The following is a 21,832-nucleotide window of genomic DNA, read 5'->3' on the forward strand; positions in this document are numbered from 1 at the left end:
CTAATTTATGTGATATGGGATTGCCATCAAATGAAGCTCCACCCACAGAATAATAAAAATGAAAACAAATCATTCATTGGCTATACATTTATATCACAGATTTTCGTATTTCTATGGCAACAATAATATTTCAGTTTCTGCATCATAGTGTGTACATTTTACAATGTTAGTGGAAGGACCAAAATACACAGTTGTTTCCATTTTATTTCATAAGAACATAGAGGGGGTAAGTTTAAAGAACACAACTACTTGGTAAATATTTCAAAATAATGACCACAAATAAGGCCAATTCAAGGGGAACACAGCTCCGAATTTATTGCTCATTCTTTCGACCCTAGGAAGGAAGAAAAAGGAGAAGTATTTATTTGTACAGTTTATCAAAGAAAATTCATTTTTGCTTCTGACATTTAATTTAACCATTTTTATGTCCCAGAAACACTGAAGGATGACTCAAATAGCAGCATCATGGAACCACTTCAGGATTTGAGGGGCATCAGCAGAGAGAGTCATAGAGTGGTGAAAAACGTGTCAGAAAGATATAAAAAAGAAATACATGTGCAATAACTACTGTGGCAGGAACACAGCGGGGCAGCTGCTGTTGCCTCTGCGGGCAGGGGCTGGATGGGGAAATGTGGATTGGCACTAAATATTTCTTCTGGTCATTGGCCGTTTCTGCCGTCTGGATTGGCGTGGGGCTTTTCAAAAACTAACAGGAGATTAAAGGGAACTTTCGGAAATCTTTAATTGGGAGCCAAGAACTTGGATTTGATTAGAAGTGAGGGAAGGAAGCGAACATTTCTCAAGCACTTCTCCAGGACTGTGCTGGCCTTCCTGGTCTCACATTAGAAATGATGTCATTCCTCGGTGGTTGAGGATGGGGCTGGCTCCATTTTCCAAAGAGGAAAGTAGGCTCAGGTGATTTGATCCTGAGCTGCTGAAAGCTGTCCCAATACCCAGAAGGGAAGGGTTAGAGGAGATGATTAAACCCCAAGCTGCCCAAGGAGGGCTGGGTAAAAAGCTAGGCAAGGCTGCAGGTCCTTAACCCTTGCATTGTGGGGTGACGACACCTGGAGATCACCTGCCTGCCAGCCTAGCCAAAAACAGCAAACTTCCAGTTCGGTGAGAGATGAGACATCTGATGTGACCTCTGTTCTATCTATCCTCATGAGTGTGAGCACGCACGCGCACACACACACACGCACATGCACACACATGCACACACATTCATATATATGCATTCCCACCCACACACAGTGTCACAGAGCGTTAGTGCTTCTCTGTGCACCCTTAATAATGCTAAAGCAGCTCTGCAGACAACCACTGTTCCTTGAGTAGAAACCCCAACCCATCCCCTTATATTCCTTCCTGGAGATTTTTCTTGATTGCAAGGGCATAGTAAATTCCCTGTAACATGCAAATCGTCTTTAGACTTAAAGTACGACTACTGTAGGCTTAAGTGAGAGTTTGGCTACAGCTGGGAGGACATAAAAATGAAATTGGAGATTGCGTCTGCTATCCGTTTGACCCTGTGCTCCTGTCTTGCATTTCCAGCCCCTTTGTTTTGATAACCACCTTTGAATACACTGTTTTATTTTTTAAATGGTATATGTCATTTGTTCTCTGTCTCTCCTGCTCGGAGGTGGACTGTATTCTTGGTGTGTTCAGCGCATGTCAAGTGCTTAAAAAAGGGACTGGCACGTTTTTCTGCAAGGAGCAAGATGGTGCATATTTTAGGTTTAACTGGTCACATGAAACAATCTTGCGTCTCTAGGGGACAGTAGCCTCGAACAGGGGTGGCTGTCTTCTAATAGGACTTTGTCTATGGACATGGAAATCTGTGTATGATGGGATGTTGAAGTGTCATGAAATTTTGATTTCCCCCTCCCCCAAACATTTAAAAAATATATATAAAAAAACCTTGTTGTTAAGCAGTGTGCTAAAAGTACAAAAAGCAGGATCATGTCTTTGTAGCTCAAGTTTTCCTGCCTGACCCACAGTCAGGACAAATCTCTGTTACCCGCCAGTCCCACAGCCTCTCAGACCTGACCAAGTAAACACAGAGACTTATATTGGTTACAAACTGTATGGCCAAGGCAGGCTTCTTGCTAACTGTTCTTATAGCTTAAATTAATCCATTTCTATTAATCTATACTTTGCTACATGGCTTGTGGCTTACCGGCATCTTCACATGCTGTTTCTCATCGTGGTGGCTGGCAGTGTCTCTCTGACTCAGCCTTCCACTTCCCAGCTTTATTCTCCTCCTTGTCCCGCCCATACTTCCTGCCTAGCCAATGGCCAATCAGTGTTTTATTTATTATTAGCAACACATGTGACATACAGAACATCCCACAGCACTTCCCCTATTTTTTTTTTCAAAAAGGAAGGTTTTAACCTTAAAGTAAAATTACATATAATTTGGGAATTTGGGCGTAGCTTCTCTTACTACTTCCTGCTGGAGGGGGGTGCTGTATCTTATGGGGATACAAACAAAATTTTAGAATTATGGAATAGCCCATGAGGGTGTATCATCTGAGTCAGTTGCCTTCAAATCGTTCTGGATGTTGGATCATCTGGGCCATGGTGTCATCGGAGACCTTTCAGGGGGTCTTGGCTGGTCAAACCTGATGTATCTTAATCTTGAACAAATCCATAGCCTCTGGCTTTCTGTGGGAACAAAAGCAGAGACTCTTTTCCAAAGCAACATATCCTTATATCCAAATTTTGAAGTCAAGATATCTTTAAAATATACATTTTGGCATAACTCAACAGCTTTTACAATCAAATGTTTTTCTGCAGTTAAAAATCCCAAAGACAACACAATCCAGATTCTCTGTGTAATATCCATTTTTACGTGGCTTATTTTTTATACTACCTTTACGGTCTCTTTAAAGACTTTATTTTTAAAAACTATTTATTTCTTTATATAACTGTATATATTCCTTTTTCTTTCTCTTTCAAGCCTACGTACATTTTTACACACATTTTAAACTATTACATCTGAATCTGTCTTATTGTGAATCTATTGCTTTAAACTGCAGCAGCTGTGGCTGCTGGCTCCGCCCACCTCAGCTTCCCAACATAGCTATATTTTCCACCAGCTCTGGGAGCTATTGGGGGTCTATGCTTTTAGCCAAGCAGCGTGTAGCCCAGAAACCTCTTTTTTTGTTTTGTACCTGCAAAGGCTAAATCCACCATGCAGCTTAATGTGCCATTTGCAGAGGCCTGATTCCCGCCATACTGCAGGTTGAGCACGCACACCAGGAACCCACCAGTAGCTGAAACCGGCAGCTGCTGCTCATTTGAGAGAGACAATTAGGAACTGTTTTTAGCTCCGTTTTAGAATCTTTTCTCAGGTTTTAGGTGGAAACTCTTGCCCCACGTTGGGCGCCATTTGTAGCTCAAGTTTTCCTGCCTGACCCACAGTCAGGACAAATCTCTGTCACCCGCCAGTCCCACAGCCTCTCAGACCCGACCAAGTAAACACAGAGACTTATATTGGTTACAAACTGTATGGCCATGGCAGGCTTCTTGTTAACTGTTCTTATAGCTTAAATTAATCCATTTCTATTAATCTATACTTTGCCACATGGCTCGTGGCTTACCGGCATCTTCACATGCTGTTTCTCATCGTGGTGGCTGGCAGTGTCTCTCTGACTCAGCCTTCCACTTCCCAGCTTTATTCTCCTCCTTGTCCCGCCCATACTTCCTGCCTAGCCAATGGCCAATCAGTGTTTTATTTATTATTAGCAACACATGTGACATACAGAACATCCCACAGCATGTCTTAGATTTTTTAAAATAATGCTAGGAGAGTACACAGAAGAAGAAAAGTAGCTATGTTGGACCCCAAAGACTGCGGTGAACCGCTTTCTTAATGTCCAGTGTCTTAATATTTGGTGAAATATGTCTTTAAAGTTTAAAGGAAAGTAGAAAATTAAATTTTATTTACATTATATAGTGTACATACAGAGGTGGAGACACACATGCCACTGTGTGTATACAGAGGTCAGAGGGCAACTTTTGGGAGTCGGTGCTCTCCTATCGTGTGGGTCTTGGGGATTGAACTCAGGTCGGCAGACTTAGCAGCAACCTTCACCTAATAAGCCTTCTCTCTGGCCCAGAAATTAGACTTGAGAGTTAACGTTCTTTAACATAATCTATAATAATTAATAATAAATAGAACTATTTTTTAGAGCAATGATTTCCTAAGGACAGAGTTTCTATTTTGTGTGATGGGAAAGCCCCACAAATGGACAGTAGTATCAGGACATACTATCATGAATATAATAAATCAATACAATTAATGTGATTAGTGAATATAAATACAGTTATTGAATGAATACTATGAATGTAATCAGTGAATACCACAAATGTAATTAATATCATGAGTATAATCAATGAATATCATGAGTGTAATTAATACCTTGAATGTAATTCATGCCACTGAATTGTGAACTTAAAAATGGTTACAATTGCAAATAGTATGTTTATGGTGGCCCACGCCTTTAATCCCAGCACTCGGGAGGCATAGCCAGGCGGATCTCTGTGAGTTCGAGGCCAGCCTGGGCTACCAAGTGAGTTCCAGGAGAGGCGCAAAGCTGCACAGAGAAACCCTGTCTCGAAAAAGAAAACAAAACAAAACAAAAAGGTAGAATGTAATAAAAATCAGGTGGAGTGTAATCACCATATGTTATATGTGTGTATGAAATTGAAGACAGCGATGTTCTAAAATAGAAAGTGGTGATGGTGTCATGGGCCTATGAGGATGCTGGACTAAAATCTATCAAATTGTGCAAACAGGCAAATTGTGTACTATGTGAATTATTTGTCAATAAAGATTTTATAAAACGTAAAAAAAAAGAAAACAACTATTTTCAGCTTTAGATTCGTAACTTCCCAGAATGCATTGGTCATCTCTAGCCCATGGTCTACAGTTTGCTAACCCCTGGTCTAGAAAATAGTGCCTGGAACACAGTAGGTGCCTAGAGAATGGAGAACACTGTGATTGGCCGAATGATAGCCCCATGAGATTTCATCAGTTTCCCCATCAATAACCAGCATAGTAGGTGCTCCACACCACCCTCCAGGTCTGAATAGCAGGCAGAACCCTGAATGTCTGCATGAACCGGAAGTGACCTCTCACACAGCCCATGGAGACCTTTTACGAAGTCTTCTACAAAGAAGCCATCACACCATTGAATTGTTCGGATGTCTAGTTCAAGTCCGTATAAAACACTGACAGTAGGATTATGTGTTTCGGCAGGGTTATGGTGCGGCACGACTGTGAACCCAGTACCGAGGAGGCAGAAGCGAGGTCTCATGCTTGCGGCTGCCCCGGGCTCCACCCTGAGTAAAAGGCTTGATTCTGGACTTTGTGTCTCTACACTGACCAGTTCTCTCTCACTTTATACACAATTGTTTGGGGTGTAGAGATAGCTCGGTTGGTAAAATGCTTGCTTGCAAGTGTGAGGACTGAGTCCATCTCTAAAATGCACATGAAAAGGAAAAGCTGTGGATGGTGGCACTTGGTCACCACAGAGCTGGGAAGGCAGAGACCAGATGAGAGCAAATGCACATTATTATTAATATATTTATTTTTGATATAATCGTAAATAATTGAAACTATAATGAAATGATGAGATTTTTATTTTTTATGAATACTTTTACTCTATTTTTCCATGCTTAGGGTTTTCATGAGATTATTCTTCACTGTGAAAGGACTTTGGCCGACCAAACCATCTAGATTCCTTTGTTTTATGGAAGAGGAGGCCCCACAAAGGGAGTGAACAGCTCAGTTGGTCAGAATTAAGCCTGGGTTTCCTGGGCTGGAGAGACAGTGCAGGTGGGAGAGTATTTGCCTCACAAGGACAGGACCTGAGGTCAATCACCAGATACCTTGTGAAAACTCAGAGTTTCCTGGTGCACACTGGAGAGGTGGTCTTCCTGGTGCACACTGGAGAGGTGGCTCCATGGTGCACACTGGAGAGGTAGCTCCATGGTGCACACTGGAGAGGTAGTCTTCCTGGTGCACACTGGAGAGGTAGTCTTCCTGGTGCACACTGGAGAGGTGGTCTTCCTGGTGCACACTGGAGAGGTGGTCTTCCTGATGCACACTGGAGAGGTGGTCTTTCTGGTGCATACTGGAGAGGTGGTCTTCCTGGTGCACACTGGAGAGGTGGTCTTTCTGGTGCACACTGGAGAGGTGAGCTCCATGGTGCACACTGGAGAGGTGGCTCCATGGTGCACACTGGAGAGGTGGTCTTCCTGGTGCACACTGGAGAGCTGGCTCCATGGTGCACACTGGAGAGGTGATCTTCCTGGTGCACACTGGAGAGGTGATCTTCCTGGTGCACACTGGAGAGGTGGTCTTCCTGGTTCACACTGGAGAGGTAGCTCCATGGTGCACACTGGAGAGGTGGTCTTCCTGGTGCACACTGGAGAGGAGGTTCCATGGTACACACTGGAGAGGTAGCTCCATGGTGCACACTGGAGAGGTGGTCTTTCTGGTGCACACTGGAGAGGTGGTCTTCCTGGTGCACACTGGAGAGGTGGTCTTTCTGGTGCACACTGGAGAGGTAGCTCCATGGTGCACACTGGAGAGGTGGTCTTCCTGGTGCACACTGGAGAGGTGGTCTTCCTGGTGCACACTGGAGAGGTGGTCTTCCTGGTGCACACTGGAGAGGTGGTCTTCCTGATGCACACTGGAGAGGTGGTCTTCCTGGTGCACACTGGAGAGGAGGCTCCATGGTGCACACTGGAGAGGTAGCTCCATGGTGCACACTGGAGAGGTAGTCTTCCTGGTGCACACTGGAGAGGTAGTCTTCCTGGTGCACACTGGAGAGGTGGTCTTCCTGGTGCACACTGGAGAGGTGGTCTTCCTGGTGCACACTGGAGAGGTGGCTCCATGGTGCACACTAGAGAGGTGGTCTTCCTGGTGCACACTGGAGAGGCGGGCACAGGAGGAGCCTGGGGCTCGCTGCCCAGTAGTCTAACAGCTTGGTGAGTTTCAGGCTAGTGAGAGCTTGTCTTAAGGGAGGGGACTGTGCTCCTGAGGATGACACTCAGCGCTGTCCTCTGGCCTCATGCACACACACACACACACACACACACACACACACACACAAATACACACATGTATACATTAAAACAGTTTTTAAAAACCTTAGGTTTGCTGACCAACTCTCAAGAAATAACTAGAAAGAGCCATCTGTACTGTTGTATTGCCATTTATGAAGACTTAAAGAAAATAGATTTCCAAGAAAGAACGAAATCCTTGTCATTAAATCTTGCCATCTTGCTTGGGCATTTTCTTGAACTTGCTTTGTTGTTGGTATTTTACTCTTTTGACTCCTTCCTTTCTTCATTTCTTCCTTCCTTCCCCACTTCCTTTTCCCACCTCTTCCTTGAGACCAACCTTGCTGTATGTCCCAGGCTGGCCTCGAACTCAGTCCAGGTTGTCTCAGCTCTGAAGTGCTGGGATTGCAGCATATACGGATACATACAGTTTGAAAGTTTTGTACATATTTTATTCTATGTGCACGGGTGTTTTGCCTCCACGTACGTCTAGGCACTGTGTGTGTGGAGTGCCTGTAGAGGCCAGACCAGGGCTTTGGAGCCCCTGAAACTGGAGGTACAGACAATTGTGAGCTGCCACGTCAGTGCTGGGTATAAAACCTGGGTCCTCTGGCATAGCAACCAATGATCTCAACCACTGAGCCATCTCTGTAGCCCCCAACTTGAATTTTTAAGCATGCAGTCATCCCTTAGAATCCCAGAGGATTGGCTCTAAGACTGCCTTTGGATACAAAAATCTATGCTACTCAAGTCCCCAATATAAAGTGATGATGCTTCCTCCACATTTTTTATCTGAGAATTTGGAATTTAAGAATTGAAACCCATGTCAAATGAGAGAAAATGATATTATTTGTAAAATGAATGAGTTGTCAATAATATTTTGAGACCTAAGGCCCGGATGAAAAAAAAAATCAATAGAGGAGATTTATTGGTTCACTTAACAATCCCTCAAAGTGGGATCTTTTTTAAAAAATTAGTTTTAGGCTCAGATATTATCCTGGGAGTGAGAAATCAGAAATAAATCATGGCTGAATTGCCATGGCCTCTTCCATCAAAATTTGAAGCCTGTCAAGATGCAAAACATCCAAGAAAATGTTAAAGGCCCATCACTGGGCATCTGCATGGAATGCAGAGTCAGCACAATCTGCTTGGTCCAAGAATGGCTGGAAGGAAAACCAACTCACAGGCTCAGCCCTAAAGAGGACAACTATGTCACACCCTTTCCACTCTAGTTCCGGGAACATCAGGGAAGAGGGAGGGAGAGACAGTAAGAGGCAAAAGTCAGAGGACCACTGAGAATCAGCGTCTTCTGGGCATGACAGGGTCATTGAGCTCATGAACTCACAGCAGCTGTGATTGCCTGAACCAGACCGATACAAGAGCTAGCCAGTCAGCACTCCAGCACGGATGTGTTCGCAAGGCCCCACCCCTACCCGAGGAGCCACTGGTAGTTGATGGCTATTGGGGAAGACAGAGTCAGGTTTCTTCGAGGTTGACGACTACGGGACATTACCCGAGCTCCAGTGGATAACCCAATATCTATGTGCACACAGGCAGACTAACGGACTCAGTGAAGAGGAGCAGGGGGAGGAAGGGGAGGAGGAGAAATGGAATTGGGAAGGGGTCTGGGAGGAGGTGGAGAGGAAAGCAGCAGGTGCATATGATATAAATACATTGTATCCGTGTATAAAATTATAAAAGAATTAAAACAACAACAACAACTTGTAGTGAGGGTAACAGGGACAGCCCCTGCTCCCAAGAAACTCAGACTCAGAAAAGAGCTGAACACACCAGCTGTGTGAGGGCTGAGGCTTGAATGGTGGCTTGAGGATGAAGGGGTGGCACAGAGGGATATTGTCTTCATTCTTCTGGTGTGAAGAGACACCATAACTTCAGCAACTCTTATAAAAGAAAGCATTTAATGGGGCTTGCTTATAGATTCTGAGGTTTAGTCCATTATCACCATGGCAGGGAGCATGACAGCATGCTGGCAGACGTGGTGCTGGAGGAGCTGAAAATTCTACATCTGAACCTGCAAACAGCAGGAAGAGAGAAACTCTGGGCTTGGAATGGGTTTTTTTAAACCTCAAGGTCCATCCCCAGTGACACACGTCCTCCAATAAGGCCACATCTCCTAATCCTTTCAAATAGTGCCACTCCCTTGTGACCAAGTATTTAAATCTATGCGCCTATGGGGGCCATACTCATTCAAATCACCACAGATATAAAGCCAGGGAATGATTAAAGCAGATTGGAACTTGATAGAGATCATTCTAGAATCCAGGTTCTAGAATGGACATAAAGGATAATGTTCTAGAGAGAGAGAAGATGGAGTGTAGAATCTGACCTAGCAATCAGTGCTTCAAGGAGACAATGGAGACTTGGTAGCTGATCTCAGGTGTAAGGAGTCTGGGTGAATGTCAGGTCTCTGACTGGACCCAGTGTCACAAGTGCTGGGAACTGAGGTGGAGTTTACAGAAGAGGAATGGGAACCTGAGAGGAGACCCCCCCCCTCCCCGAGCCCCAGCAGCATCTTGAGGATCAGTTGATGCTCCTGTGAACACCTAGAGGTGGAAACAGGCAACTGTATGGCTCATTAGAACAGGACAGGGGACTCAGGTGTAGAAATGGACTGTGAGGCTGAACAACTTGAAGGTTGGTAAGGAGGCCGCCATCCTTAGAGGTAATCTAAGTGAAGGAGGGGAGACTGGGAGGAAGTCGTGGAGAAAAGGGGGAACCATGGGTTGATGCAAGGACAAAGGAGGGGAGGTGCTCTAGACCGAAAGTGGTCAGCGGCTTCTAAGGCTGCGGAGACGTCAAGGAACACACACTTTGGCAAGCATCCATAGAACCTGCACCTTTGAGTCCTTACCTGAGCTCTTTATCATGAGAGAAAAGGAAAGCAGAGATGATTGTAATGGTTAATATTGTCAATATGACTGGATCACCAACTGACAGGCCTCTGCACATGTCTGTGAGGGAGTTTCTAGAGAGAGGTGGGAAGACCCACCCTAAATGTGGGCAGCATCGCTTCATGGGCAAGGACCCCACACTGAGGAAAAGGAGAGAGAGAGCCGAGCAGCACCATTCATCTCTCTCTGCTTCCTCACTACAGGAGCAGTGTGGTCAGCCACCTCACACTTCCGGTATGACTTCCCCACCATACCCCAGGCTGGGAGCCCAAACCAACTCTTCCTCCGGCGACCTTTGCCGGGCATTTTGTCATAGCAACAGAAAAGAAACACGTACACGAATCATTTCATAATACTGAGTTAAATTAAGACTCTAACAGCCCATGGCACTGAACACTGGATTTATTATGAGTTCAAGGGCAAGGCACCATTTGTATGGACTGTGCAAGCGACTGAAGTCTGCAGTACTCCAGGGCACCTCGGGCTGGCCCTGCTGGCTTCTGCTTTCTCTTTAGTACTCACAGTGGCTTTTTGTTAATGGTGAGAGACTTGGAACTGTTTACCCCGGAAAGATTACGACTCACATTAAAGTCCGTCCCTCAGTTTCACCTTTCTTGATCCTTTTGCATCGGTGTGCTCCTCTATCTCCAAGGTAACTGTTGCTGAGTCCTCCAGGTTCCACCTTCTGAATTCTCTGTGCTGCTGAATCTTGGTTCTCCACCTGGCTGGATTAAAGGCGGTCCGGAAAACTGGCAAATCATACTTCTGGGCATGGCCGTGTGGGTGTTTCCAGAGAGGATTAGCCTGTGGATCAGTGAATCCAGGGGGAAAGACCTGCCTTGAAGGTGGGTAGTACTGTCCAGTGGGCTGGAGGCATAGATGAACAAAGAGACGGAAGAAGAGAAGCCTGTGCGCATGCTCCGCCCTACTGAGTAGGCACCCTATCTGCCACTGCTATCAGACTCCAGACTTTTGAGCCTTCGAACATGACTTTGGTGACTCTCGGTGGGGCCGGCCGGCAGACCTTCAGCCTTATACTGGAGCTGGGTCATTGGCCTCTTTGGTTCTGAGGCTTCTAACTGCTCGGACTCAGCAGCCACTGCTTTCTCGGACAGCCACTGTGGGGCTGGACTATTCAGTAGTTAATCTTGTCAATCCGTCTTAACATGATGTGTAGAGTCTGTTGGGCTTGCTCTTCTGAGAAGTCTGCATAAAGCAATCTCTAAAATGTGTGTCCTCTTCCCTGTTCCCACAAGGCGTCCCTACACCAGACACTGCTGTCCCTCTCCTGGACTCTTGCTTCCAAGTCTTCTTTCCTTTAGTCTCCGTTGGTCAGTAGAGCGCAAGGATGCATCCCAGCTCTCTCTTCCTCCAGCTTTATTGTAATTTGCAGTGAGTGCGTGGTGGGAAGTGAATGTGAATGATGAATATCTGAAGTAATACTTGAGTTTATGAGTGTGGACATTTAAGAGGAAGACCATCTTCATAAGGTAAATGCTCTGTCAAAGAGGCTCTGACTATAGTACAGCCCGATGCCACAGCCCCTTTTCCACTTGTGACATGAGGTCACCCTATGGTATAAGACAGGAAAGGAATATCTTTTTTTTTTCTTCATTTTATATTGTAGGAGTTTTAGGGGGATAGTACTGGGCATTTATTTTAGAGGTTTTTGTTTGTTTGTTTTAAAGATTTACTTGCACACATACACAAACACATGCACACACATATGCATGTGTGTGTGTCCTGTCTGTATCTCCTGGAACTAGAGTTAAAGGCGGTTGTGAGCTGCCTAATATAGGTGGTGGGAGCCAAACTCAGATCCTCTGGAAGAGCTAGAACTACTCTTGACTGTGGAGCCCTCTCTCTTGCCTTTATTTTAGGTTTGTTTTTTTTTTTTTTTTTTTTTTTTTTTTTTTTTTTTTTTTTTTTTTTTTTGGTTTTTCGAGACAGGGTTTCTCTGTGTAGCTTTGCGCCTTTCCTGGAACTCACTTGGTAGCCCAGGCTGGCCTCGAACTCACAGAGATCTGCCTGGCTCTGCCTCCCGAGTGCTGGGATTAAAGGCGTGCGCCACCACCGCCCGGCTTATTTTAGTTTTTTAAGACAAGGTCTTGCTATATAGAGAGGCTGACTCAAATTCATGATCCTCCTGTGCCAGATGCCTGCTTCTTGGGATTACAAGCATGCATCATACGGCTAAGAAAAGCACTGTATATATGCACATACATTTAAATTTAAATCTAGATTCCACATATGAAAGAAAGCATGCAGACTATCTCTTTGTAGGTCTGGCTTACTTTGCCTAGAATAATGACAGTCAATTCTATCCATTCTTGCAAAGGCTCCAACTTCGTTTTTCTTCATGTTGAACAAAATTCCACCATGTGCTCCACCAGGTCTCTTCATCCATTCATCTGTTGCTGCACGTCTCGGCTGATCCCATAACCTCCCCATATGAACAGTGCAGCAGTAAGCATGTGCAGGTGTCTCTGCTGATTTCACACCCTCAGGTTTATACCCAGGAGTGGTGCAGCTGGGCTGTATGGTGGTTCTAGTTGTAGATTTGGGGAAGACTCCGTGATGACTTCCATAGTGGCCGCACTAGTTTACATTCCCACCAGCGGTACAAGGGTTTCTCTTTCTCCCAATCCTCACCAGTGTGTGTTTTTGATGATAGCTATTCTGAGTGGAGTGAGATGGAATAAAAAAAAAGCTTAATCTCATGTTTCCTCAATGACTAAGGATACTGTGTACCTTTTCAAATATTTATTGCCTATCTGTATTTCTTCTTTTGGAGACTGTCAGTTCATTTCACTGGTCCATTTACTGATTGCATAATTTTTTGGTGTTTAAGTTTTGCATGGCTTTCTATATTCTAAATACTAATCCCTTGCTTGATGCCTAGTGGGCAAAGACTCTTCCGCCATTCTGTAGGCTGTCTCTTCTCTCTGTTGATTGTTTAGGGAAAGTATTTTAAGACAACTCTCCTCCTCCTCTTCTTGCAAATATACTGGAGACAACATATCCCTTATCTATCCAAAAATATAGTGGAAAGTTGTTTGTTTTCCCAAACAGCCAACACAAAAATTCTTGTCAGTTTGGTATGACAGATTGAATAGTGGGTAAAGAAAAATTTTGCTCTGAAGTGGTTTAAGTGGAAAAATTTTTAAAATAAGGAAGTGGTTAGAGTGCTCTGGGAGCTGTGAGTAGACATATGCTTCTCACATAAGTAATGCTTCTGGTATGTACTATGTCATGGGCTGATGCTGTAACTCAGCAATATGATGTAACCTAGGGACACATCAGTGTATTCAAACAGGGAAAGAGCCATGCATCCCTTAAAACAAAACAAAACAAAACAAACAAACAAACAAACAAAAACCTCTTTTTCTACTTGCTTTCACACAATGCTCCCTTCTGAGGTCTCAGAACACTATGTCTGAATAATGTGTCAGAAGAAATGAAATTTTACTTCAAAGTCATAAACTGTGAGAGATCTGGAAAGCTCTCTGGAGGCTGCCTGTCCAGAGCCCCTCCAAAAGATGAGCCAACATAGGCCACAAATGACTGATGTGTGCAGAGCGCAGCGACTCGGCCCACACAGTCCTCCCATGTCCTCAGGCCAGGGTACAGGGAGAGTCACGGTCTCACTCCTCATGCCCATGCTCCATTTCTCACCCTCGTTGTGTCTCTGGTTTTCTTCCTCCTTGATTGTGAGGCATGGACTCAAGTATCCTGGGATACCTAGCCAGGGTTCTTTAACATACTGTAAAGTAGGAAACCCACATTGGTACCTTCTGACTAGAACTGGATTCCTTTGGTGTTTTTTAGCACCATTATAATCACCCAGGAATCTCGGGAAGTGTAACCAGTGTTCTTTGAATTCTTTCGCAGTTCTTTGGGTTTTTAAATCAAGATTCTACCTTGTGATATGAGCATATTTTATGTACATGTGAGTGTGAGTGTTTGTGTGTACACACATGTTCGAGTGCAGAGGTGAACATTCTCCTGTGCGTGCATACCTGTGGATGCCAGAGGTAAGGCACTGGGTGTCTTCCTCAGCGACTGTCTACCAGCTAGCCAATCCAGCCAGCCTGGCAGGCCAGTGGGCTGCAGAAATTGGCCTGTCTCCTACCTAATGCCGGGTGGGTACCGATGTGTACTGCTGCACCCAGATCCTACAGAGGTGCTGGGTACAGATGTGTACTGCTGCACCCAGATCCTACAGAGGTGCTGGGTACAGATGTGTACTGCTGCATCCAGATCCTACAGAGGTGCTGGGTACAGATGTGTACTGCTGCAACCAGATCTTACAGGGGTGCTGGGTACAGATGTGTATTGCTGCACCCAGATCTTACAGAGGTGCTGGGTACAGATGTGTACTGCTGCACCCAGATCTTACAGAGGTGCTGGGTACAGATGTGTACTGCTGCACCCAGATCTTACAGAGGTGCTGGGTACAGATGTGTACTGCTGCACCCAGATCTTACAGGGGTGCTGGGTACAGATGTGTACTGCTGCACCCAGATCCTACAGAGGTGCTGGGTACAGATGTGTACTGCTGCACCCAGATCTTACAGGGGTGCTGGGGTAGAACTCAGCTCCTCATGTTTACATGGCAATAGCAGTACTGACTGAGCCAGTACTCCAGTTTCCAAAGTTCTTCTTTTTAATGATGATGATGATGATAATAATAATAAATCTTATCATTTTAAATGTTTTATTTTCTCCTCTTCTTTCTTTCCTCCTCCCCTGCTTCACTTCCTTCCTTTTTTTGCACTCAAAACTGAACCTAGGGCCTCACACATGCTGGGCAAGCACTCTACAGAGTTGTATCCCCAGGGGTTCCTCTTCACCTTTTAAAGGAGGGCTTCCCTAGGCTGGCCTTGGACTCACTCTGTAGCCTTGAACTTTCAGTCCTCCAATGGCAACCTCCCAAGTAGTGGCCACCAGTTCCTGATTATCTTTTAAATGTGCTTAATATCTATTCAAACATGTATTTGTTAATACTATTTTACATTATGGTATGATAGAAAGGAAAAATAAGTCTGCAAGGCTATTTCATGTTAAAAGGTGAAGCTGTGGGCATGGCAAATGACAGCAGGTTTCTAACCTGAAAACTGACCAAGCTCACTTGTCAGGGACCCAGCCCTCCTCCAGCCATCCCACCCAAGTTCCCTGCAAGAATCACATCCCTCTCATTTCCCCTCACAAGCTGTTGTCATCTTTGGTGTGTCCCCACTGATGAAGAGAAATACAAGCATCCTAAGAACATCGAATGTTCACTAGTTGGAAGCCATTTGGGAGTGAGAGAAGTATGTCTCTGCAAGGTCACAGGATTGATGGTACTCTACCTGAGAGGGTATGGCGGTCAGGGGCCTGACTGACCCTGCAAGAGACAGACTGGACCAGAGTCCAGACTCTGCAAGAGTTTATGGGGCCACCTCAGTATTCTCATCTGTGAAATAGGCACATAAACTTCTGAGTATTGAGGGACAAAGAAGTAAACACCTGTAGCTAGTACCTGCAGTTAGCTAGTAACTACACCAACTACTCTGCAGCTAGCTAGTAACTACACCAACTACCTGCAGTTAGCTAGTAACTACACCAACTACCTACAGCTAACTAGTACCTGCAGCTAGTGATTACACTAGTAAATGGCTAGTAAACAGCGCCTACTATTCCTCTCCTATGATCAGGCTTCATGTTGCTGCTCTTTCACAGAACTTGAGACTGCACAAGTGGGAATACCTGCATTGTGATTCTGTCTGTCTGTCTGTCTGTCTGTCTCTCTCCTCTCTTCCTCTCTCTCTCTCTCTTCTCTCTATCTTCTCTCTATCTTCTCTCTCTCCTCTTTTCCTTCCATCCTCCCCTCCCCTCTCTCACTGCGGGGTGCGTGAGTGTGTGTGCGTGTGTGCGTGCCTGCCTGCCTGCATGCATGCATGTGCAGGTACCATAACCTGTGTGTGCACATGTGGAGGCCGGAAGCTGATGTCCGCCAGCTTCTTCTATCTCTCTCTGCCTTGTCCTTTCAGACAGGTCTCTCACTGAACCTGGAGCTCAGTATTTCTGCTAGACTGGCTGGCCCATGGGTCCCACTTTAACCACCCCACAAGCCATCTCCCCGGCTCTCTGATCATTCTTCTAGATTCACGTTTCTCTACTGACCAAGCTGAAGACAATGCAATAGACCATAAGAGGGAGAAATACAGTGGACTCTGATGTACGTGGACCTATCTCAACCCTGCTCTGTCTGCCTAAGGAGATTCAGCTCCCAGTATTCCTACAAAGATCTTACTGGAGTTCCGTTTGAGGCCTCAGGCCCTAATGCAAGAGTTATAGATGAAACCCCTCACCCGGGTTCCTGTAAGCAAACCCAATTAAACTCATTGAACCAAGAAAAGAACTGAAAACATAAAAGCAAAAGGGAGCCAGCTGGGAAGAGGAGGGGTTTAGTGGCAGTGGGAGGGACAAGAGAGAGTGATGGGGGTGTGGTCAAAGTGGACTTGTCACATATGAAAACACCACAGTGAAACCCATGAGTGATTACTATGAGTAATCACATGAGTAGTATTCTGACTACTAACAAAAGTTAAAAATACCTTCTGGTGAATCCAATTCAAAGAACTTTTACAGAAGCTGTGTGTGGTGGACCACACCTGTCATCCCAGCACTTCAGAAGCAGAGGCAGGAGGATTGCTGTAAGTTCCAATCCAGTCCCATCCACATAGTGAGGGCCTGTTTCAAAAATATATCCCTCCCAATACATTTATATTTGTAATGAGGCAGGGAAATCTACTCACACTTTGGGCCATTGCATGGCAGCTTATTTATCTTCTACTGTGGGAAAGAGCCACCCATCAATAAATATTTTGCTCAAGTGTCTTTAAATTGCAAGTGAAGGGTTTACCAGCATCTTTTATGTGAAGCAAATACATCTCCATTCATTAAAAAAAGCAAAGCTACCATTCACATGACAAGGGGGGAAATGTTTTCCTCCCCCTTTCCATTAAAAAAGCCACAAAACATAACAAAAAATAATGAAAGAAAAATAAAGGCTCCATCACACCTGGCAGGGGAGGGGTAGAACAGCTGCAGGGACCGACCGCCTGCAGGGTGCCAGAAATCCTTACTGGCCTTTTCTCAGAGCTTCATTGCTTGCTGGAGCAAGACTGCAGACTATTCTGGTTACGATGTTTCTGGCTTTGTTGTCTAAATTGCGTGTGGAGCTGTGTGGGGCAGGCGGTCCACCCCATGTGTGCAGCCCAGAGTCCTTCCCAGCAGGGCACTGAGGTCAGGAGGGCTGCCCATGTCTTCGTGTTTCTCAAAGTCCTCAGATGCTCCATGCCTCCTTTAAGCATTTCTGAGTGTGTTTGGTTGGGTTTGAACTGCCCTTTCTCCAGGTGACCTGTAACAAAATCACCTCAATTCTATGAAAGACAGTTGTGGAGGAGGAGGGGGTGTCGTGATGTCCTAGGAAGTGCCTGGCTCATTTCTGAAAACTTCCAGGAGAAAGCCTCAGAAGAGTGTAACTCTGGTTGGTAGAGAACAAGCGTGTGCCCCCAACACACACACACACACACACACACACACACACACACACACACACACACTGTGTTCTCCTATCCCCTTCAAATCACCGCTGTTTACCTTTCTTCACTTTTCAACATAATAACAATTATTATTGTGTACATTTACAATGCATTTTGATCGTTGTTTTCTCTTTTTAAAAGACAGGGTCTCCTGACTCTCACAATTTGTGATAGTGCTGTTTTCCCAAAGAACAATGGTGTTCAGAGTGTCAGTTAAAATCGCCATTTTAAAGCGTTATCAATGTTTTATTTGTAAGAAAACAAAAGTACCAGCCAGGAGCATGTTTTATAAGATGCATCATAGTTTAAGTGAAATTTTAGGGTATTATTAGGAAAAATAAAAACAAAACGAAAAATTACTCAGTCACTTTCATTACGCAGAGAATCTAGCAACACAGGCTGGTGAGAGGGCTCAGTGGGAAAGGGTGCTTGCCGCCAAGCCTGAAGACCCAAGTTCTAATCCTAGAATCCACACGATAGAAGGAGAGTTCCAACTCCTGGAAGATGGCCTCTAACCTCCACGTACACATGGAGTGTATTACAGTTGTCATGGGCACCTGAGCATACTCCCAACAAATAAATGTAACAAAGGGGAAAAAAATCTACCATTATAACTGTCTGTGGGCTCTTCACAGATGGAGGAGTCTATACCTCGATAGATCACTGTTTTCTTCTAAGCCTATGTCTTCTGAAATTTTGATAGATGATATATTAATTTCACTTCAGGAAATTACATCCAGTATTTTGAGATGTACATGAAGACAGGCTGGTTTGGGCTGTGCAAATGTGGCTTAGGGGGCAGGGTCCCACTGTGTCAGCCCCACAGAGTAGCTAATGAAACTTGATCTGCTGCCATTCTGGATGTCAAATTATCCAAAAATGCTCTCAAGGGAAATGTCACTTAGTAAATTTATCTAGATGTTTACCTAAATTTGGTGCTGCATTGTAGGCAGTTAGGGAAATGGGGACTCTGTCCAGAAATGGCCCTAAGAAGAGACTCTTTTATAAAGAATACGGTATAAGGGTCTGGGATGGAGCTCAGTTGGTAGAGTGCTTGCCTAGCATGCAGGACACCATGGGTTCAATTCCCAGCACCCCATAAACCAGGTGTGGTGGTTCACATTTGTAATCCCAGAGTTTAGGAGGTAAGGGCAGGAAGGTCACAAGTTCAAAGTTAGTCTTGGTTACATTGCTAGTTCAAGGCTAGCCTGGGTTACTTCATATCTTGTCTTTAAAAAAAAAAAGAAGGGAGGAAAGAAAGAAATAAGTTATAATGCCAACTCTGACGTCTGTGGTCATTAGAATTTCCCAGGATGTGTGTTATAAATGCATATTGTCTGTGCTCTTCCCCAGAATTCTGACACAGCAGGGTCAGATGGGGTCCAGAAATTTGTTTTAATAAGAACCCTGAAGGCAGACATATTAGAGCCTGTCTATAATGCCAGCACCCTGGAGGTGAAGGCGGAGGACCAGGGTCATCCTCAGCTATGCAGTGAGTTTGAGGCCAGCCTGGGCTGCAGGAGACACTATCTCAAAACAAATAACAAATGGTCTAACCTGCCTAAGAGCTTCTGATGTCATCTGCTCTGAGAAACATGTTACAGTTGTCGTGGGCTCTATGGACTGAGTGACTTTCATGTTGGCGCTCTTTTCCTCTAGCCCAGTGGCTCTCACCCTTCCCAATGCTGTGACCCTTTAATACAGTTCCTCCTGCTGTGGTGACCCCCAACACAAAACTATTTCATTGCTACTTCCTAACTGTAATTCTGCTAGTGTTATGAATCATAATGTGAATATCTGATATGCAGGCTATCTGACTTGTGACCCTGTGAAAGGGTTGTTCGAGCCCCGAAGGGATTGAGACCCACAGTTTGCTGCTTCTACTTCCTGTTCGTTTTCTCTCTCCAGGGACTTCAGGCAGCCTCCCTGCACAGTCTCTGAGCTCACTTACCAAATTCTGCATCCAGTTGTTTTTTTTTCCTTTCTCCCTGCCCTCCATCTGCTAAATGCAGGTATTCTGAGCCTTATGCATGAGGGAGGCAGCCATGTGCCTAGTGAATCCCCTATGGTGGGGAATTATACAGCCAGTACTTCACTGGCTCTCATAGCCATAGGTTACATCTAACAAGAACTCTAGAAAATGTGGGCTGTTCACTACCTGGGTGAAATCTCAAGTCCTAAGTTTCCCGGTGCCCTAGCAGTGCAGGGAGGGGGGTAATGTGGGTTGGCTTGCCTTGGCTTGGCAGGCCTCCCTGTAAAATCAGCTCTGTTCTAGGAATGGACAGGATTTCCTTTGCAGACTTATGTAGAAGCCCAAGAGGACGGGACTGACTCCTGTATCAAGAGTGCCAACTTCCTGTATTCCAGCTTTGCTGGTTGGAGTACATAGAACAGAACTGGAAGAAAATAAGCCAGCACTGCCTGACCCCAGGAGATAGACATCCCACAGGCGGAGTCGGCAGTGGGAGCATTTCTGCCTAAGGAAGGCTTTTCCACAGCAGAGGACTAACAAAGGCCACACCTGGAAGAATTAGGAGCAGAGGCAGCTTTTCCACCTTCAGGTCTGCTGCAGTGGGGCTGGGGCTGGGCCAGCAGGCCAGCAGGAGCAATAGGAAGCAACAAGGCAGGCTGCCGAACGAAACAGGCTTGGTCGGAAGGTGCCTGGGTTCTGAACTGGGTTCTGTCCCTAAGCTGAGTGATCTGAGGCAAATTTTGTTTTTCCTGGTTTGTTTGAAACTGGTCTCGTGCACCTCACGAGGGCTGAACTTGTTATTGAGCCGAGGATGACTTTGAACTCTTGATCCTCTTGCTTCTGCCTCCTAAGAGCTGTGATTACAGATGTGTGCAAACCATACCCCGTTTTTGAGGTGCTTGGGATCAAACCCAAAGCTTTGTGCATACTAGGCAAGTACTTTACCAACACCCTTAGCCTTTAAATGAGCCGGTTAGGCAGAGCATACAAACTTTAAGATGTAAACAGTACCACACAGTCCAGAGTTAGCTAAGACTGTGCATTAGGGTTATAACTAGCCCTCCTGGAAAAAAAAAAGTGCAGCTTGGTTTGGGATATACAAACTTCTCTGTCATAGCCCAAACAAAAATACTGGGTGTTGTTTAGCCACCAAATTAAAGCATCCACGTTTGACTAATATTTAAAGCATAAAGGATGTTTCTACAATTAGTTTCCACAACGCTCTTAATATTCTTTATTAGAAAAAATGTCTATGGTAAAGCTTAATGTGGTAAAAATAAAGCAAATTATTAACTTTATTCTGTCTAAATTGGAGATGTACAATAAAATGTGATGGCAAATATATTTCCACAGTCAAGTTAGCGAATCCGTCGTCAGCTCACATGCTACTGTGCATGTTGAATGCATGCATTTGCATGGTGAGAACGTTTAAGACTTACTGCTTAAGGAACCTGGGGAGACAGCCCAATGGGTAAGAGCACCTGCTGAGCAAACGCTAGGATATGGGTACCCCATAAAGGCTGGGTGGAGATGGGCAGATCCCGAGAATCCACAGGTGTCGGGGCCAGCGGGAGACCCTGTCTCAGAGGAGATCGGAGAGGAGCATGGAGAAAGAGGCCTGACATCGTCCTCAGGCTTCCTTCCACACGTGTGCATGGGCACGAGCACCCCCAGTTCACACATGCACACTCACAAGGTTTCCTTCTGAAGACTGGGTGTGTTGGCATGTACCCACAATCCCAGCATTTGGAAAGCTGGGGTTATGAGGATACAGAATATGAGGCCAGCCTGGGCTACATGGTGAGACCCCGATCAAAACACTGTAAATATATACACAATATGTATATGTGTATGTGTGTATTCTCTTAGCAAATCTTGTGTATGTGATGCAGTATTGTTATCTATAGTCTCATGGTGTACATTATACCCCCAAAACTATTTACTTACATCTGAAAATTTATATTCTTTGACTAAAATTTCCTTACTTCTTGAACCCCCGACCTTTGCCAATAACTACACTATGCTCTGCTCTATGAATCTGACTTCTTTGATTTCACATAGTTGATCATACAGTGTTTGTTTTTGCCCTGCCCTATGCTGTGGCATGAGGCAGGAGTTCCTTTTTTAAGCCCAGCCTTCATCAGAACGTGTCCACTTTGCAGAGCATGGTGATTACTGCAGACTCATAACCACTCAAAGTGAGGAGCATGCCTGACAATTGAGTAGCCACTGGGTAACGGCCCATGTGCCAGTAAATGTCCCCTCAACTGCAATCTCATAAAAAA

The 21,832-nt window shown here is 45.1% G+C and overlaps 1 non-coding gene across 1 annotated transcript; it reads left to right on the forward strand.

Annotated features, from left to right (window-relative positions):
• The first annotated feature begins 3,773 nt into the window (after positions 1-3,773).
• LOC131913954 (small nucleolar RNA SNORA81) lies at positions 3,774-3,907 on the forward strand. Its single transcript, XR_009380023.1, has one exon. It is a non-coding gene; the product is annotated as a small nucleolar RNA SNORA81 (small nucleolar RNA).
• Positions 3,908-21,832: the final 17,925 nt, after the last annotated feature.

This window comes from Peromyscus eremicus, chromosome 6 (assembly GCF_949786415.1).
Source record: "Peromyscus eremicus chromosome 6, PerEre_H2_v1, whole genome shotgun sequence".
NCBI lineage: Eukaryota > Metazoa > Chordata > Mammalia > Rodentia > Cricetidae > Peromyscus > Peromyscus eremicus.